We start from the raw sequence: 22,354 nt of genomic DNA on the forward strand, positions 1-22,354 counted from the left end.
TGTTCATTTCTAAAAGCTTAATGAGCTACCTTTTGAAAATGGTACCAAAATTTGGGATGTTAATAAAAGACTAAGCTCTGCCTTGGACATACAGCCTTCTCACTTGATTGCAAAGTATGTTTTCATTACTTTATGCTATTGCCCATTAATATTTTGTTATATGATAATTACATATGTAGTCAAAGGCAATTTGGACTCTGAAATACTGTCTTCCTTACAGATTTTATTTTTACTTTGAATTACCAAAGTAAATTAAATAACTAAAGCTTAGCATGTAAGAAACTGGCTGCATAATTATTATTGATATCTTATTGATTTTTTTTTCTGGTGATAACAAAGTGCTTCATGGCATAACCCATTCCAATTTTGGAGTTATTAAAATCCAGTATTTTATGAAGAACAAAGTACGTAGTGTTCATACTGAAATTTATCTGACCTCAAATTACAGCTCAGCTATTTAGTATCCTTGGACAACTTATTTAGCATGTTTGAATTTATTTTCCTCCTTTGTAAAATAGGACTTATATACCACATAGGTCTAGTGTGAAGTAGTAAATGAAATATTTGTATGTTTCCTGACACTTGAGTGTAACTAGTGTGTTGAATAACCATGCTGTATGTCTTGTAACAAAAATATAATTCTACCTGTTTACCCCACTGTTCCTTTAAACTTAATTCAGTGGAGGTCATCTTCACTGCTCATCAATAGGCCCATATATTTGATGCTTATTTTCAGGAAACAGAAAGGCCTTTAATTACTTTAAGTTACAAATACACCCTCAGTTATAGAATTATAATATGCAGTTCCATTTATAGTTTAAACTACAACTTAATTTAGCATTAAATCTTCCTTTGCTCAGTCCAAACATCTGCACTGAGAACAATGGCTGGTTTCCCCTCCCTTTTATTCCATCACTCCTAATGTATTTTCAGACCTGGTCAGTGTTAAAACTGGGAAGAGAGAGGATAGCTATGGCATTAACACAGTTTTAAATTGAACTAGTAACTTTGTAACTTTCTGGCTTGATGAACTTTGAGCTCTTTGGAAGCTTCATGTTGAAATTTTACCACCAGAAGTTCATTATACCAGAGGAGTTCATCTTTATCCTGGGTGTTTGTTTGCTCCTGCCTCCACTTATGGGCAACCAATAATAAAATTCCAACTTCCTTGGGCTGAAATTGCTAGACCCTTGAGGCAGCCCATTTGATGATCTCACATTGACTTGGTGTTTCATATGTTCTATGAAACATTCTTCAGAAACACTGAGGTATCTCTTAGCCCAGCAAACACTGAAAGAGGAGACCTATCACATTGCCAAAATCTCCTGTCTTTACCTTTGTATTGCACTCTAGTTTTTCTAGCAGAGAGTCATCATCTGTGAAAGCATTGCTGCTATGGCTTCTTCAGGTGTGAGAGAAGCAACGGTCATCTGTGTATCCCAACTGCAGGATACATAACTCAATGTTCTAGAAATCTACTTGAGGTCCATTAATGACTGTACTTTCCCCAAAGTTGTGGTGGGGCTCAGTGAGGAAAAGTGGGTCTCCAAGTATAACAACTGCTTTTTCCAAAGAAGTCTCATTATCAATCTTCCCTTTACAGTCAGAATTGAAGAGGAAATTTAAGAATTGCAGAACAAATTCTCTTCTCTTTTAACCCACTGGAAGTTTTGCATACATTGGGATTTCTGTTTTACACTCGCTCAGATATCCTGATACCTTTTATTTAAAAAAAAAAAAAAAAGTAAAAAAAGTTGGTGGTTTCTCTGTAGAAATTTAGGCTTAAAGAACCCCTTTTTAAGATCTTATTCATAAGCAATCAAGGATTTTACTTCTCCTACCTTATATTAAGTAAAATCCTGATTATGTTATGTCTTTCTATGGCCTTAGTTCTATCACTTAGTACTTTGTTGAGTCTGTTGAAAATTGAGAATTTTGATTATGATGTTGAATTAAAATTTTATTTTCTTACAGCATTGGAAGATGGAATTCAGAAATACCTGAAACTTAATTTGACTCCAATATCTCCTTTCTTGGCAAAGTCACTGAAGAGAAAGTTATATAAGATAAGCAAAAAGACCACATCAGAGTTTATTGTTTTTGGAGGCTGTGGTCATACATCAAAGCAGAGAACTCTACTATCAGAAAAAATAAGAAAGAAAAAAAAAACAAAAACAAAACTAGCCCAATATCCAAATATGAGTCTCTGACTTTATAATACCTGTTGAATGAAAAGTCAACTTTTTAAAGCAACAGAAAAGGAATAAAAGTATAGGATCACACAGTGTAGGCCAAGTTATTTCTATGAGGTTTTTATTAAAAACATTGTCCAAAGAGTATTTCAGAATCTGATCAATAATATTAGCATAACTCATCTTTGTGGAGTAGAATAAAGAGGTGAGCAAAAAACAAAGGACCCCCACCCCACAGAGGTCAAGCAACCCCTATTATATGTGATGAAGTGTTTTATGTAGCAATAAAGATATCATGTGGTCTGAGATATTTTTCCATATCAGTCATGATATGTTCATCAACTATATATCATTAAAAAAAGAAGTAAATATCACTTCACTATATACTAAATGAATCATTTCTGAGGATAAGGTAAAATCCAAATTATTGGATTTGGGATTGTCTAAGAAAAATACAAGGAATTGCTACTTATAATTGGACACTATTAGTCCAATTATTCAGGCTGCTATAACAGAATTCCATTGATTGGATAGTTTATAAACAACAGAAGTTTGTTTCTGATCGTTCTGGAGGCTACAAAGTCCAAGATTAAGATGCAGGTATAGGCAGTGTCTGGTGAGGATCCACTTCCTGGTTCATAGACAGCCATATTTTTGCTATAACCTCACATGGCAGAAGAGGCAAGGAAACTCTCTGGGGCCTCTTTTATAAAGGCACTAATTTCATGCACGAGGGCCTCACCCTCATGAATTAATCATCTCCCAAAGACTCCACTTCCAAATACCATCACATTGGGAATTAGGTTTCACCATATGAATTTTGGGAGACACAAACATTTAAACCATAGCATACATACAGGGGCAATTAAATGTAAATTCAGTGTCACTTCAGTGTAAATGGAAATTCTTATATGCACTTGAAATTCCAGACAAATCAAGGGACTCTCAATTATAATGAGTAATAGAGTCTTAGCCCTTTAATGGTGTGGTAAATGAAAAATAAAGCAGTCGTGTCCACTGACGAACAAGCAAATATTAACATTCTGATACCCTTACTTACTAAACTTATCTGTACCGAAACAGGATTTTTTCTTTCTTTTTGGCTTTGTTTCATTTTATATGTGAGCCATAATAAGTGTAGTGTGACAGTTGCTTCTTCTAGAACTAAGAACAAATGCATACACATTATCTAGGTTGTATAAATTACTTGATTCCTATTTACTCTGAAATCCATTTTTAAATTGCCTTCTTCATTTCTTTTTCTTTTTTTTTTCAAATTCTAGGTGTATTGATCTGTATTTCCTCTTAATATCATTTATCTTTTGAGTGCTTGCTTTCTTGAAGTGTGTATACAAAGGCAGCCATTCCTAAACCTTCTCTGGAGCATTTTAATACACAATTGTCTTTCTGAATCAATGGCTTTAACTATCTTCAAATCTCCTCTGAAAATCCATTTTATTTCTATTAACTTTGTAACTCTCTTTAGTGTATTAAAGAATCTTGAATATACCTGATAAAACATAATTTCAGAAGAAATGTATTATGAATTTACTAATGAACAACTCAGAAGGAGAATAGGGTTCCATCAATTTATGGTAGAATAGTATTATTATGTAGTGGGTCATTTAAATTACGGAGTTGACTGGAAAATAATTATTAGTGTTTTAGGATATTGTCAGATTTTTTTATTTTTTTTAGAAAATCATACTCAAGCCAGTATGTAAACTGATGATGGGAAGGGTTTTCTGGCTTTATTTTATATTTCCAAAATATGAGATGATAGAGCAGAGTACAAGAGCTTAGAATTTGGCATCACATGGACTTACCTGTGCCCCACAGGAGCTGTGTAATTACAAGTGAGATAACTAATATCGCTGATGCTGAGCCTCCACTGCTTCATTTCTAGGATAAGAACAATGACATATGCTTAAATTTTTATTTTTATTTATTTATTTTTAAGTATTGCCATATGGGAAGTATGACCTATTATCCCTACCTGGATATTTATTGAATTGAATTTTAATAGTTGATATAGAAAAATAAGTGGTGTTTCTAATATAAGATGATTCAGGTAGTGACTTATTTAAACAAATCTATTTCATATATACATCCCTACCTCAATTATGATAATGAACATTTCATCACCACCAAAAGTTCTCTTCTGATCCTTCATAATCAATCCCCCTGAAATCTCTACCCCAGGTAGTCAGTGATCACATTTCCATTGCTATTCATGAATTTTGTTTGTTCTGGAACTTCATGTAGGTAGAATTATATAGGACACCATCTTTCCTCTCTGACTTCATTCACCCAGCACAAAAGTTTTGAGATTTATCCATGTTGCTGCACAAAAGTGGTTTGTCTCATTTTATTCCTCAGCAATATTTCATTGTAAGGATATGTCATATTTGTTTAAACATTTGACTATTGATGGACATTTGGATTGTTTCTATGCTGTGGACTGTTATGAGTAAAACATCTATGAACATGTGCATACAGTTATTTATGGAGTCATATGTTACTTTTTATGGCCACATAATTGTGCTGCTCATATATCCTATCAAGGTAGCATGCTCCAGGGAACACAGTTGTCTGAAAATCTCCAGCTGTCACACCTTTGATCTGTTTCCCTAAGGCTATTGCTAGCCAATGACTAAGACCCCAGCTGAGCCATTTTCACCCAATGCAGGTCTTCTCAAGTAGGCCATATTTTTTTTTGGTATCCCATCAGAGTCAGGCAGAGATTTTCTTAAAACTACAGTGTGAGGTTATTCCTATGAATCCATCCTTTATTCTCTTTTTGTACAGGTGTCAGACCTGTATTATGCTCTCATCACATAAATCCCCCTTAACCTTTTACACGTGTTTCTTCCAAAAAATCTCTTGTACATAGAATCCCATCTTGATGTCGGCTTCTCAGAGAACTCAGTTATTAATCTTCTTTGGTAAATATCTGGAGAGGGAATTATTTGATCATATTATATCACAGGTTGGATTCTCTGAGAAAGGAAGCATCTTTGGCATAAAGGTTCCTGTCTCCTTTATTAAGTACAGCTTGCCCCTAATGGGTTATACTGCGATTAACCCTGGTCATAGGGCCATAGGGATGGCAGCCAGGAAAGTTGGGGGCAGCTTTTGAGTTGGTCACTTTTTTCATTTGGGTGAAATAATTATGTATTATTTCTCTGCATTGGTAACTGGCTTTAATAGTCAGGTCTGGGCTACTTCTATAGGCCCAGAATGTCAACAGAAACCTGGGAAGTAAACATTTGGGGTCATCCACCCAAATATTGCCATCCTATTGCCAAGATCTCTGGTTTTCCAAATTAGGGTCATGATTTGACACATCTGCCTTGGCTGAGTATGAAACTGTCTTAATTTTCGGTTGTTTCTTGCTCATTCACTGCATAAAATGAAGGTTTCTTTGTGAGCTACCAAAGAAACACTGTGACTCTCATCCTCAGTTAGCAGTTTGTCAATTGCCATCAGCTTTTAATTATCTGCCTGTAAGGCATCACGGGAACTTGGTAATAACCGTCCAATTCCTTTATCTTTCATTTATCATCACATTCACTAGTGTGTCACCCCAGCTCACAACAGATGAAAGTTTTATCAACTGAACTGCAATCTTGTTACAGGAGCTGTCTTCACACCATGTACTACCAGGATGGAGTCTACTCCCAGTTAGTAGATAGGTACTTCAGACACCCAGCTCTATTTTTACATCTTTTTCTCACATTACTCTTAGTGCCAACTGTCACAGGTTGAGTTTTCTGGAAAGCAGACACTGAAAGGGAGTTAAGAGTGCAAATGCTTCATTGGAAAGTAACACCTATTAAAGGGAAAAGGAATGAAACAGGATTGGTAGGTGAAGACATTAGACAGCAATATATGAAGCCAGACAATTAAGTTCGTGAACTCATCCTAGAAAAAGTGCTACACAACTCATTTCTGAAATCACTACAGTCACCGAAGTACTCCCCTTGGGAAGATATGCACCTATGCCAGTGCCTAGTCCACCCTTCAAAGTAATTTTGGAAGTCTTTCTGGAATGGCCATCGGAGCTGTTGTCATATTACCCTCGATGTCCTGAATGTCATCAAGATGTCTTCCTTTCAATATTTCCTTTATCTTCAGGTAAAGAAAGAGTCATTGGGGGACAAATCAGGTGAGTAGGGAGGGTGTTCCAATGCAGTTATTTGTTTTGCTGGCTAAAAACTCTCTCACAGACAGTGCAGTGTGAGCTGGTGCATTGTCATGATGCAAGAGCCATGAATTGTTGGGGAAAATTTCAGATTGTCCAACTTATTCATACAGCCTTTTCAGCACTTCCAAATAGTAAACTTGGTGACCTGTTTGTACCGTTGGTACAAATTCATAATGAATAATCCCTCTAATATCAAAAAAGTTTGGCCACAAGTTGCAACAAGTTCACAGGCTTAATTGTCAGGCCTCATAGATCTGTAAAGGTCTCGAATAACCCAACAGGGAGTTCCAGATCAAAGATCACCAATTAAAGGGATCTCATGTTGAACAGAAATGTCTAGGCTCTTCTATTACCTCATTGCTCAGTCGTTGGTTGTGTGCCACACTGAGCATAGTATCGTCTCAGATTAAAAGCTAAGGTAGGCTTTTGTGGAGCTACAGCTGGAAACTATCAGCTAAATACACTCCTTCCAACTAGGTCATGTGTTCTTTCTTGGATGGAAATCTGAGTGCTGCATATGATAAGTATACGATTAATATATAAGGAATTGCCAAACTATTTTCCAAAGTAGTTGTATGATTTTACACTGTCAGAAAGAACACATGAGCTTACTAGTTGGTCCTTATACTTGCCCAGACTTGGTATGATCAGTCTTTTAATATTGGCTATTCTAATGAGTATATAATAGAATCTCACAGTATTTTAAATTTTCACAATGAGCATGTTTGTGTGTGTTTATTGGACATTTTTTTTATCTTCTTTTGTGAAGTATGAGTATAAATCTTTTGTCCACTGTCAAATTGAGTCATTGACTTTCTTATTATTCTGTTGTAGAAGTTCTTTATATATTCTAGGTACAAGTCCTTTGCTAGTTTGCAAGTATTTGTACCTACTTTGAGACTTGCCTTTTTCTTTGTTTAATGATGCCTTTGGAAAAGCAAAGGTAAAATTTAAGTTTGATTAATCCAAATTGTATCTTTTTTTTCCTTTTATGGTTAGTGTTTTCTGAATGTTGTCCAAGAAATCTTTTTTATATATCAAATTTATAATTTTTATTACTACATATTCTTCTAGGAGTTTTATATCTTTAGCTTTTATACTAAAACTGAAGTTTTACTAGTTCAAAATTAAGGTTTTATTTCTGAAAGTTTAGTTTTTGTTATATAAAAACTAGAGATATAAAACTATATCTTTAATTTGTATATTAGGGATTAAGAGTCACTTATTCTAATCATCTATTCAACATTTGTTGTTTATATAGGGAACCTAGTACCACTTATTGAATAATAAATATCCAGAACCATTTATTTCCATGACATTTTACACCTTGTTGAAAATTCAGTTGACCGTATACCAGTACATGTGGGTCTCCTTCTGGATTCTCTGTTCTTTCCCACCAATCTGTATACCTATTTTTACACCAGTACCATATTATCTTGATTACTATAGTTCTATAATAAATATTGAAAAAGAAAAGTGTAAGTCCTCTAACTTTTCTCCTCTTTTTCAGAATTATTTTGCCCTTTGTTTTTTTCCATGCTCATGTACATTTGGTATCAGCTGGTCAATTTTTACAATTGGCTTTGAGTGGAATTTGTATGAACTGATCACCTAATTTAGAGAGAATTTTTAACAATAGCAAGCATTTCTGTCCTTACACACAGTGCATTTTCCCATTTATTTTGATCTTTAACTTCCCTTTGGCAATGTTCTGTAATTTTTAGTGTGAAGATGTATGTATAAACGTGAAATTTATGTCTAATTATCATGATTTTTTAATGCTGTTTTAAGTTGTATTTTTAACTTGAAATTCCAATATTTATTGATGATATGTTGAAATACAACTGATGTTCTATATTAGCCCTATATCCTGTGATCGTGTTTAATTTACTTATAATTTTGGTAGGAGTTTTGTAGTATCTTTGGCACTTTCTACATAAATTATTATTATTATTATTATTATTATTATTATTACTATTGGCAAATAAAAAGTTTTACTTTCTCCTTTCCAACCTGTGTGCATAATTTCACTAGCTAGTACCCCTCATGTAATATTGAATTAGAATCTTAACAATAAGTATCCATGCCTAAATCCAGATTACAGGGGAAAATAATTCAGTCTTTTACAACAAATATGATATTATAAGTACAAAATCTGATCACGAGACTCAGTGCTCTGCTTGGATTCTCTGTCTTTGTACCTATAGTGAGAAATACCACCACATGTAATATCTACTTAGTGCTTAAAGGGCTTACTTTGCTATTTTTCCTTCTCTCAGAAACACAATCCAGCACTGCCTGTTGTCCAGTGTCTGAAAGCTGTTGTTTCCTATATCATGTCCACGTCCTTTTTGCTCATAGTGGGAGGGCTGGTCTAGTACCACTTACACAGTCATGTCAGACGTAGAAAGCAACATTTACTTTTAACACACATTATAGAAGGACGTATGTAGAGGAGATGATCTGAGGGGAAAAATCATAGGTATTATTAAAATAGGGTTCTGAAGCAAATCCTTTTATGGAATCCCTGGCTCTGAGAAGTCATCTTGTGTAGAATTAGTTGGATTTTACTGCAAGATTAAGTGATTGATGACATTTTTTTTTTTTAACCTAGTCCACATCATCATCCTAATCTTTGATATTTTGCTATCTCTGTTGTAAGGAGACAAGTGAAGATAGAAAAAAATCGGGGAACAATTATTTGTTCTAATGTCTAGAGCAGAGTAATTGTAATCCAACATTAGGCCTCTGTGTGGTAGAGGGCTGTCTTCTAAAGAACGGCAGCTTCAGGCACATTTTATTCTTCCAATCACATGAAGGTAAATGGTTTCAAAGATACTAAAATGACCACATTAAAAAGAAAGAAAGAAAGGAAGGAAGGAAGGAAGGAAGGAAGGAAGGAAGGAAGGAAGGAAGGAAGGAAGGAAGGAAGGAAGGAAGGAAGGAAGGAAAGAAAGAAAGAAAGAAAGAAAGAAAGAAAGAAAGAAAGAAAGAAAGAAAGAAAGAAAGAAAGAAAGAAAGAAAGAAAGATGATGTTAGAGGGAAGCTAATCTTGTAACCTGTTTTCTCATCATACAAACTAGACTATGGCCTCAAATCACACTCTACTCTGAACTTAATAGTTACCCTTCTTTGTGGAGAGTGGGAGAGGAAAACCATGAGATGTTCTGAGAGGACAATCTGTTTTTAATTTACATTTTTATTACTATAGTTCCTTTTAGTACTTGTCCTGTTATCAAAGCCCATCAATTGTAGGTTCAAAATATTTTCAAATCCATCTACACCTTCTCTTCACTCCAGGAGAACTCCCTCGTGGTTCAGACCACGATCATTCTTCACCTGGATTATTCCCACAGCCTTTGATCATCTGCCTCTTGAGATCATATGTCAGATCTCAGTACAGTTGACTCTTGAACAACACAGGTTTGAAATGCTTGGGTCCATTTATATGAAAATTTTTTTCTCAACAAACAATTTGAAAAAACTCACAGACAAACCTCGTAGCCTAAAACAGATTATGTAAACTTATGGTATAGACAAATACAATATAGAACTGTAAATGTATTTTCTCTTCCCTATATTTTTCTTTTTTCTAGCTTACATTATTGTAAGATCACAGTATATAATATGTATTCAAAATATGTATCAATTGACACTTTGTTACCAGCAAGGCTTCCGGTCACTAATAGGCTTAGTAGTTAGTTTTTTTGTTTTTTTTTGGAGGGGGGGTCAAAAGTTATGCATGGATTTTAGACTGGGGGTGGGTGGAGTGCGTTGGTGCCCTAACCCCAAGTTATTCAAGGGTCAACTCTGTATCCCAGTTTTTCAAACTCTAAAGTGCTTATAGATCATCTGTGACTCGTGTTAAACGCAGATTCTGAAAGCGCACATTTGGTGTGGTCTCATATTCTGCACTTCTGACAAGCTCCTTGCTGATGCTGATACACAAGCTACACACTGAATGAAATGTAGTCTGTCCCCTAGGCAGCGACGTGACAGACACTGCTCCACAATTTCCAGTTGCTATCAGTACTACTGAAATTCAGCAGTAGCCCAAGACCCTTTACTGTGTTCTGTTCTGTGTAAGCTTATATTAAGATACACAAACTTCTAGATTCTCAAGGTAGGCATTCCTTGTTTTTATTACTAGCCAGGTGTACTGTGAGACAATGATTACCGGAAACATCTTGCAACATCAAATCTCCTGTTCAGGGCATTTGCCCACCAGAAGTATCCAGAGGTGTGAATGGAAGAGGGTCAATTCAGCTCCACCCTTTCCTCATCCAAGAGTTCAAATAGCACAACCCAGACTTTCAATCTCTTTTCTGAAGTGATACAGGGCATTCCTCCGTTAACTACTAAGGAGACTTAAGAGAAACTGAGCACCTCTCAGCTCTTTCAGGAATGACCTTGTTAGGGTAGAGACCAACTATTAGAAATCTTTTGCTTAAGCCATTGCCAAATCTACTAATAACTCTTGCTGAATAATTATACAAGTTTAATTTTTATTTTTATTTACTTAGTAATTACTTTGACTCAGGCATTGTGCTTAATATGTATTATTTTGTTTAATCTTCAAAACAATTCTATGAGTGTTTACTTTTTATATCTACAGCTGAAGAACAGTTTAGCAACTCACCTAAGGTCACAAAAGCTAAGAAAGCAAGGCTTTGGAACCTCAGAATAAAGAACCTCTAAATCCATGCTCTTCAGTCTCAGTCCCACAATATGTTTCTACTGACTATTTGCCTCAAGTCTGTGAGACTTTTCCCCTGATGACAGGGAATTGTTCCCATCCCCAGCTTGGGCAGTACTGACCCAGAACATGAACTGGAAGTCTGTGTGTGCAGACTGGAGGTCTTTGTTTCTCTCTGGTGAGACTGGCATGTCAGGGGGCAGCTGGGATTGATATCTGGACAGATATCGGAGGGAATTCTTAACGCCAGAACTTCCATTCACTGGTCTATGATTGGGGCTAATTATTCAACCTCTCTAAACTTTGTTTCCTGATCTGTAAAATAGAGATAAAAGTATATTTCTTATAAAAAATTTGTAAGCAGTGAATGTGCATTAAATACCTCGTACAAAGTTGATTGTTTTTATAAGTTATATTTTCACCTTCATCTCTGTATGTTTTGTTGTATGCTTGAATGATCAGTTTCTGATAGACACATAATGCAACCTCTGATTGCAATTTTTGGCTTTTCTCTTTTCTGCATAATTCTGCTAGCTGATGTTTTGAGACTGCCAAATATGTATGTTTATGATGGCTGTATCATCTTGTTCACTGTTCCTTTTTATAATACATAACAAATCTTCCCTGTCTCTATTTTGCTTTAAAAATCTACTTGTGTCAATTATTAATATTTCTATTCTAGCTTCCTTTCACATATCTTTAATGCATCACTTTCTATTTGTTTTTAATCTTCTTTCTCTTTTATTTAATATTTTATATTTAATCTTTATCTTTTATTTAATCTTTTTAGTTAACGCTTGACTCATTCTTTGAACTATATGTTTACTTTTTAAAAATCACATCTGAGTATTTGTCTTAATACGTGATATAACACTTTTTACTACATTATTAAGATTGATTTGACGTTTTATTTATATATTCTATTTATTGTAATCTTTTGGTTTCCTATTTCCCCTCTCTTTTCTTTTTGATAAATGACATTTCCTGTGATGAATGTAAGGATTAGTAATTTTATTTTTCTCTCTTAGGTTGTTGCTATTTATTGAAGATCATTTTCATGTTTATTTACTGCCACTACCTTATTAAATACATAGTTATCTATATCTTTTCTCTTTCAGTTCAAGTACTTTAGTCTTCTCTTATGCTTGCCTTTGCCCCCTCTATTCCCTATCACCAAAAGCTCTGTCTTTAATTCAAAACTATACATACATAGGGCGTAAAAAAATGTATACACTTTTTTTTTATTTTAAAAATTAAATTTATTTTAATTTTACATTATATAAATTTCACATATACAACTTTATAATATGACATCTATATACTCCACTGGAGAATGCATTCTTTTTAAAAATATATATATTGGTTTTAGGTGTACAAAACAATGTGATAGTTAGACATTTGTCATTTATATCCCTCACACAGTAATAACCCACCTCCCCCCATCTACTACCCCTCCGATAAGGGGTTAATATCCAAAATTTATAAAAAACTTACTCAACTCAACTCAACTCCAAACAAACAACCCAATGTATATACAGTTTAAGAAAGGAAAATCTATATTAAAATTACGCTGATGGTAACCGCTTTGAGTACTTCTTGTAATTGCAGAAGTCAAATGTGACTTGTATTCATCTTTTGTTATTGGTATATATTGAATACTACAATTTTAATACAGTTTTGTGCTTTCTTAAAATGCGTATACCTTTTCTTTGCACCCTATATATATGTTACGCATATATGATATATATACATATACATAATACATATATAATACATATATAATATATATAACGTATATATAATATACATAATTATTTTTATTTTTGTTTTGGTCTTACCTTTATTATAAACATCAATAAACTTTATCAAAATAATTGAAGACCCTTAATTCACATATCTGTAGTAGTATTTCTTGTGTCCTCTGTTTTAACATTTTCTCTTAAAAGTGTTTTACTTCATGCGAAAAATGATTTGAGGCATTTATGATTGAAAATGTTTTATTACAGTTTTACACATGATAGAAAATTTGTTTCAAAATTATTTTCCTTCAACACAAAAGGTCTCATTTTCTCCTTACATCTAAGGTCACTGGTGACAATTTTGATGCCACTCTGATTCCTGTTATTTCACAGGTAACCTGCTTTTCTCTTAAAAGCATTTAGAATTTCTCCTTTTCTTTGATATTTTAAAAAATGTTCCATAACATGTCTAAATTTGTAGTTTTCCTTTTTTCTCCTGTCTGACAGGTTAAATTCAAGTCTCTTTTCTCTGTAATACTGGCTTTTACCCATTAAAAAATCTATTTTCTTGTATCCATTTTTAATTTTTTCTCCTTTTAGGATGCCTACTGTGGATTCTGAGAGTTGAAATTCTATCTTTCACATATTTTAGCTCTCATGCTACGTAATTTTTAGTCTCTTCATTCTTTTCTTATGTCTTTGGGCTAGAGTTTCAATCCGCTCTTTCAACTCACTTCCCCCCCACCCCCAGGCTGGATTTCTGCTCCTACTTGCCTTGTATATTACTGACTTTAATTAATGTATTAATTCCTCATTTCTATTAGTATAGTTTGTACCCAATACCACAATTTATTTATTATTTATTTTTCTGTGTCTTAACGCCAATATCTTATCTCCTTTTGAAAACTTATTATACTTATTCTAAATTATTGGGTCCTGTTCCAATAATTATGATTTAAATAGTACAGGGCATCCACTTTGTTTCTTTTGAAGTAAGGGACTCCTTGAAATTTTAGGGGGTTGTTATTTGAGTTATTTGAAGGGGGTGTTATCTAAAGTCCTGTTCTCCTAGGAATCTCAGCTGCTCGGTTTGGGTACATGTATTAAGGAAGGACCTAGGCCCAGGCCCAGTTCTGTCAGCTCTGGTGAGCTTAAAGATAGAACAGAGAGCTCCATCAAGTACAAAAATTAATTTTGATCAATTCTATTTTTTATCTGCCATGAGAAAAATAATCTGGCAAGGTTTTAAATCTTTCACTGCTAAGCAAAAACTTCACTGGAGAAGGCAGTCTGCATAGTTTATAAGGAGATAGGGAGCGTAGCGGGGTTAAAACCCAAGGAGAGCTTGTCAGTCCACATCTGTTTTTACTAGCTCTTCACCCGTGCATGTTTACTTATGTTTACTCCAGACCCTTCTAGAAGACATAGCCTGACACCGCTGTTTCCTGAAATAAGGGAATAAGACTGTTTCAAGAGGGTGTCTTGGAGAGGTGAAAGATGAAGAATTTTCAAAGCTTTTCCCAAACCAATCCTCTTACTGCCACCTCCTTTCACTCTCTGCCCAGCCTGCAGCCATTCTCCTCCCATATCCTCTTGACACCCACAGCAGTTAGTTCAACATAGCCTTTAGTCTCCCCAAGACTTGTCAGGGGGTTTTGTTTGTTTTGTTTTAATTTCTTTTTGTTTCTATATTTTTAAAACTTACTTCCTGGAATTCATCTTACCCTGTTTTTTCCATAGTTTTTCTGGAGTTGATTTTGGAGCGGGTAGCTCTGAGCCTCACTGGTTCTCCATCTTGGTAGGAACTAATGTGCTCTGAAACATTTGGTGTCTGTGTTGATGTCATTAAGTATCTTGCTGGTTTCGGCTGCTGGGTGTGGTTCTTGGCCTCTATACCCTATCCCAACTTGCCCTATATTACAACTCTGCCTCTTTTTCATATCAGCTCTCACTGGTACTGCCGTCTCCAGGGATAACATTTCCAAAATATAATACATTTTAGATAGTTTACTTTAAAAATCAATTAGATTATAACTGAGCTATTTTTATAATAATTGTACTATTATTCATTTTCATGTGTTAATTTTCCCTTGAGCGAAAAGGAGGGGGAGGTAGAGGAATAATACCAAGCCTGTTTCACATTTGTATTTGGTTGAGCACATGACTGTCATGCTGTATGTCGGAGGAGTGGGGTATGAGGATTAAAAATCTCTGTTCCAGCTTCTTTATTATTACTGTGGATTCAGAAAACAGTTAGACAACTAGCAAAGTCCCGGAGAATACTGGCATAAGGATTTGGAAAGATCTGTTGTCTGTTCTCTGTGGGGATTTGTGTGTAAGAGGAATGGTCTGCCTGAGTGTTGGAGTGTTAAATCATAATCACTTCCTGTGCACACACAAGAAGAGTAACAATTGGCAAATGCCTTGCACAGCTGCGTTATTGCCTATAAAAAATGAGAATGAAACAAACTCATATCTGGGGTAAATGAGATAGTGAAGCCCACATACCACTGCCTCCAAAAATGATTTTTCCTCATCATCAGTAATGAGAAAAATGTCTAAATGTCTTTAAGGGACATTTGAAATTTATATGATTTGACACTTAAAATTTTTAGAAACATCTAAAATAGCATAAAAATAACCAAACCGTGAGGTTAAAATATACTTCAGCCCAACCTATAAATCCATGTCAGGAGAGATTTCATTTTAGAGCCATATCTCAAATAAAGTATTACTTTAAACTATGTAGTCATTCTTTTCTAGGGACACACACACACACACACACACACACACACACACACACACACAGTAAAAATGTTAAGGGACGATACAATTGCCACACTCAAGATTAAAACTTTTCTCAGGAGTACATAAGGAACTGTTATTGGGTAGTGGGATACGCAAGCTCATCAACACAAACATGTTGCTTGCTCATGTCTTTAGGTTTATCTCAATAACTACTTTTAATTATGATTCTGTGTTTGTAATTTAGTAATTATAATACTATGCCTTTCTGTTTCAATTTCCGTCTGAGCTCTTCTTTCTAACTATTTATCACCTGTTTGCCCAACTTAATAGTATACCTTCAGGTACATGGAATTGAAAAAAAAAATGACAGTTCCAAATAATTGGCATCGACATTGAAGGAATCGTAGTTACCAATAATGGCAAACTTGCCAAAATGAACACTCTGTCTTTGTTTGTACCTTATTAGGAATTTTTACTTTCCCACCAGAAAACAATGAATTTTCTATTATAAACGCAGATATGGAGATGGTGTGAATTTTTGTTTTTAATACTATAAAAGGAAAAAAAATGTACAGATGACTTTTGATTTTCTAGAAAGGGGTCCTGCACTGCTTTTCTCACTGTTCTATTCATTTGGCTTGCTATTAAGTTATTGATATGTGGACGTGCTTCTTTAATATCAGATACTCTTAAGCCAATTTCTATCTGTTCAGGTCATTTTCTTGCATTCTGGCAATTGTCATAACCATGTTCCCTTTTACTCAGAAGAAATGCAGGACTGAAGGAATATTTGAATTAAGTCCTGCTTTCTCTATCCTCAGGATTGTGATGGCAGCTATTATAGGAGAAGGTGTGTGTATGTTGGTGGGAGGTGGAGAGGACCTCGGATCTCAGGAGACTTCAGTTTATAGAAACATGTTCCTGGCACAGGTTAAGAGACCCTAAACAACTTTAATCCTCCAAAAATGAAGCTGGCATTTGTTTGAGTAAAAACTCAATGTAAATAGAATTATGATTAACTCATTTATTCATTTAACAGACATTTAAGAATACCTATTCTATCTTCAAAACCCTGAGAGAGCCCTGCAGGGGATAGCATGTTGTACAGGTTATTGTTCTACCTTGATGGATTTCCTGGTAAGGCAGACAAAACAGTAGAATATCTGTAGTAAAATACAAATAGAAAGGCACTGGAATTTTGCATCAATTTCTCTGTTCAATTTCTTGAGACTAGTATAATACAATGTTAAAATTAAAACACTATGTGAATAAAAGTCTTTTAATACTTTCAGCACTCACTAATGCAGTGGTCACAGCATATATGTATACTGAAACAGGCTTTCTTGTTTGCAAGCCCAACTATGATCACCCCACACATTTCTGGGTTTCATTACTGATATTAACTCCTTTTACCTGGCAGGGCTTTAAAATTCACTTTCACCCAGAAGTTTGTATTTGATTTCTCTAACACACCTGTATAGGAGGTAGAAGATACAGAGTTTACAGTTAGGCTCTGAAGCCAGAGTATCTGGTTCAAATCCCAGTTCTACCTTCAATTGTCCAGTGTAACTTGAGTGAGTTATATACTCTCTCTGGGCCTCCGTTTGCTTATTCAGGCAAGGTAGATGATAATAATAGTACCAACATATAAGGGTGCCATGAGGATTAAATGAATTAATACAGAAGAGAACAGTTGCAGTGATCTCAAGCACACTGTATTCTAGCTATGCTCAAGTATAACCGTAACTCATATGTGTTGGCTAGATTCCAGTCTATTTGGGTGACACTGTAATTAGATCATGGATTTTTCTTTGAAAAATGGTCTGTTTAGTTCTCTAGTTTCTCTTTAACCCACCATACTAATTTTTTCTTTAACTAAATGATCTTTCCTACCCAGATGCCCATGATCTCTCGATCTATAATTCAATTATACCCCAGTATCTTGTATTCTAATTAGAGATGTCAAATTAGCCTTTACTCATATATTAACTCTAATTGGTAGTGCCTGTCAGGAATTACACATTGAGAAGAATTCTAAAGCTCAGGGAAAAGAATGGTTTTCAGATATATTACTGATTTCGGCCTCAGTCACAGGAGGATGGGAAAGAACACAAACAGGGAGGTCTTATTTTCCATCCCTGATGCCATTGCGTCCACTTCTTCACTGTTACATATAGTAAAAATTATTAGAATTTAGGAACTTTAATAATTAAACATGCTTATGCAATTGATTATCAAATCCCTTTGCTATATTGAAACAGGCAATGCAGGAGATGGTATATGTGGAGCGCATGGTGTTGGGATGCAATGATTAATTTAGTGTTTATATCTGGCTTAATTAAACATGTTTAACACACAAAAAAACCAGAGGTTAAATATAAATGACATCAAAGAATATGTGTCCGTGTCCTCATCAGAAGGTTTTGCCAAACTATAAACAGATTTAAAATTTAACCTAAGAAAAATGAGTATAAACCTAGAACTATCTTGTCAATTTATCAAGATTTACAGTGTTCACATCACCCAAGAAGGGCAGAAATCATTAATAAGTAATCCATTAAGTTGAAAACAAAAATGTCATCATAATTTCATTTGCTTAATCTGATCAAACGATATAATTCCATTATTTAAAACCCAATAAATTTAAGAGTTGAGGTAACTCAGACATGCTGTCTGAAAGTTTATTGCGTGAAATGCTGGCTATAATTCTTTACTATGTTAATTGTTAGAGTTTTGAGAGTGAAATTATATACCCTCAAAGCAGTGTACGAAAAGGGAAATTATTTTTGTTGTTTGTTGCTTTGAAACATGACTTTACTGTCAAGGTCTATATTAAAGTGTAAATATTAGGATATGTTTATATCTGCAATTCATTGTTATATATTGTGGCCTCTTAGAAAGTACAGTTTTAAAAAATCTCCTCAGTGTTTCTATAGCCATGTCATTCTGAATTCTCACTTTGGGTTTCTCGCATTGTGGTTTCTTTCTTTATTTATTCATACTCATTTGTTTCATCCTTCTCCTTCTTACATTTTATTAGATTTTTTTTCTATTTCCTCCTTTTTAGTTTACCTTTTATTTTTTAACTTTTTTTTTGTGGCCTTATATTTATCTCTTTATTTTTAATTTTCCTAAGCATCATCTACCTCCAGATATGTTTCTAATGATTATCAATCATTCTTACTCAATACTTTATCCTTTTTATATTTTACTTTATATCTCTATTCCTGGTCTCAACCCGTAAGTAGGTGGTTTATATTGGAAATATTCTCAGGATTTTCCTCCGTATAACCGCCATGAATTAATTAATAAAATGGTTTAAATCTAATATTTATGATTTCTTCAGGCTTTATTTGTTATCAACTATTAAGAATAGATATTGTCTCTTAGGTATAAGTCTTGCATCTGTATCTTTCACCACAAATAAATGCCGTGATAGAAAATGTAAAATTTATGGGCTTAGCTAAAAGAAATACAGCAATCTCTTTAAAACACAGTTCATTTATTCAAACACCTATTAAATTAAAAGTATGTGAATATCCATTGGTGTATTTCTGATTATTGCATATAATTCTAGACATTATATGTTCTTGATATATAATATTTGATAATAAATTTATTGGTAAAAAATATGGTATTCTATCTGTTTTATTCATTCTTTCAATCATTCACTGAAATCCTCTGTAAATACTCATATAAAATAAGTATATACTTATACTTATTTGTCTTTTCATTCAGCTAGTTGACCATTTTGAGATAGACACATTGTTGAATAATTGGAATTCAATTTTGTAGATGATAATATTTTTTTAAAATAATAATAAAATACCAAACAAAGGACTTTCTACCACATCCTGTACAAGGAAAAGGATGATAGGAAGGCTTCCAAATGGAGATTGCACCTAAGGTGCACCTAAGAATAATAGGACTCAACCAGCCAAATAATGCAGAAAAGGGAGAGGAGATAACTTCAGACAAACGCATAAGCAAAGGCACTCTTTCTGGGAGAATAAGAGATAGATGAAAGGGAGGAAAGTAAAGAGGAGGGGAGAGAGGAAGAGAGAGCGAGGAGAGAGAGACTGAAACAGATTGAGAGAGCTTGAGAGAGTTTGAGAAAGCTTGAGAAAGAGACTACAAGTAGATAAGTCACTTGGAATTTTAGTTTGTTTGGATTTGGTGCCCAAATGTGTTTATAATGAGAGGTTGGATAGGGAGGGAAACATGTCTCTGGATTAAGATTTCCAGAACAGGGGAAATAAAGAAGTTTAATTCCAAAGTTAAACTCTTCGATTTCTGCAACAATAATTAACATTTGTCATAAATTTTACTCTTTGCCAATAATCCCACTTTCATGATCTTATTTATTATTAGGGAGAATTCTATGAGGCCAGTCTAAGATAATTCCCATTTTACCGCAGGGAAACTGAAACTTATCAAGCATAATTAGAGTCAGAAGAATTCGTAAGAGGATGAAGAAGAGCTCAAAACCAATGCAACTAATTTAGAGGCAGCTGTGCCTGTGTCTACATCTACATCTGAACTTGTAACATTGTATGTATTTGTATTCTCAAAGTTTACGTCATAATAATACTTCTCATATTGAATAAGTATATTCCTCCCATAATGTGATATATAAGAGAACACTGAATTTTCTGTTTGGGGCGTATTAGCCACTAGAGAGTGATCTTGAGCTCTTGTGTGGGGACAGCTAAGACAGGGAATTAATGGAATCATGTAGTTGCAGACACATCAATTGGTGACGGGACCCATATTGCACATTTCTTAGTGGAATAGCAGCCATATCTTCTATTCAGACAGCACATTGATAAGATGAAGGATTGGAAAGAAATTTACCACTTGCCAATGGCATGTCCCTGAAAGACACACTTCCTCCAGAATGTTTCCTTCAGTCAGCTGACTTGTATCGGCCTGCCCAGATGGGCGGGGTAGGGGGGAGGGGGAGTTTAGTAATATAAGTTTAGTAATATAAGTGATAAAGTAAAATTGTTTGCAGTTTCACCTCTATTTGCAAATAATTTTATTTAAAGGTCATGCTCATGTGGAATTACACCCGAAACTAGTTTTCATAGAAAGGATCACTAGTTTTTAAAAACTCAACAACATATGTAACTGTATGTGTACAATTTGCAAACTCTGCATATAAAATCTTAGATATTTAACATCACCTGAACTCCACTAGTGTATTTGTTCTTTCCTTGTTTCTTTAAATCTTTCCTATTTTATCCAAAGTCAGTTGTCTGGCAAGTCTCCACTGTTGATTCAGAGAAGACAGCATCAGGGTATGTTTTGCCTAGAGCTCTGCTTATTCAAGGTTATAAACATTCACAAGACAGTAAACTTGAATTTCAAATAACAGGAGGAGCAGAAAATTATAAATTATACATATAAGCTACTTGGTTTCAGTCTCTGGAATATTAACCTAGATAAATATGCAACAATGAGTGTTACTAGAAATGTACCTGTCATAAAACGGGGGACAAATGCTTTCACATGTATCATGGAAAAAGACATTTTTATCAAGTTTCTCAGCAACAATCTGGAGGAACACCAGAAAGTGATTTGGGCAGAGTTGAAATGCTATATCGGCAGTGGCAGTCAGAGACATGAAGCAGAAGTTCAAGCAAGACAGAAAAGTGGAACATGACTTGAGAGGCTTTTTTGAAGTAACAATCGTAGTGAGAGTTAGGAGTAATGATGGAAAGCTCTTCCATGCCTGAAGGATAACTGAATTAAAGAATCAAGAGAGCGCTCCATTAAGGTCACCTCATTCATTCCCTGCCAGCAGAGGATTGTTCCCTGTAGCACAGTCTATAGTACAATGGAATAATGTTTGGGGAAAAAAAGGAGAGGACAATGGCTTCCCCCAGCTTACCCGAGATAATCATTGCATATCAGAAGCTCTCAAACCACCCATCCTGTGCTCTATCCTAGTTAGCAAATTAAAATGATTAATGAATTTGGAGACTCCAGGTCTAAATAACAAAGGAGGAACACTTTATACCAAAGTCACAAGAAAAGGCATTGGTTTAATGGAAAAAAAAAAAAAAAAACCTCAATAGAAATGGACTAAAATGGAATAAAAGAAGAGTTAGATACAAAGAAGCCCTTCCCCTAGGTGGGAGTGGGGGTTCAGATACCTACAAGAGCTTACCCATAGTAAGTGTTATTTAAGCCACCGTTTGCAAATCTCTGAAGTTGAAACCTTTAGCACAGGGTTTTAGATAGAGGAAATGTTTTATTCTCTTGCTTGCGGATTGTGTTCCTGTAATGAAAAGATCTCTTAAAGGTATCCAGGGCATTAAGAATTGAATAACTGAATGTGGGTCTCATAAAGGGTAATTGCTATGTTCTGACTGAATACAGAGTATGCCGAGATCAGTGGGTAGGAAGTTAACTGCAAAGGGCAAAATGCAATGAAATGGGCCAGGAAGTGAAATTCGGGAGCCCAAGATCAGGTTTTAGCCTCAGTTTTTTTTTTTTCCAAGGGTTTGTTGCCATATTAAGTCTCATTTTCCTAATCTTTTCTTGGTAGCTATTAACATTACAAACCACAGCATCTGGTAAGCTGTATTCTATTCCTAAAAGAGTAAAATAATAATACTAATTAACCACCACCCACCCCCTCACACACATTGAAGAAGGAACAATGGGAAGCCTTTGCTTCTGAGATCCTCACGATGCCCTGGTGATGAATGTGTTTTGTCCTTCAGGCTGTGTGAGAATGTGAGCCAGTGCAGCAAGCAGAGCCAGG

This window comes from Rhinolophus hipposideros, assembly GCF_964194185.1.
Source record: "Rhinolophus hipposideros genome assembly, chromosome: 10".
NCBI lineage: Eukaryota > Metazoa > Chordata > Mammalia > Chiroptera > Rhinolophidae > Rhinolophus > Rhinolophus hipposideros.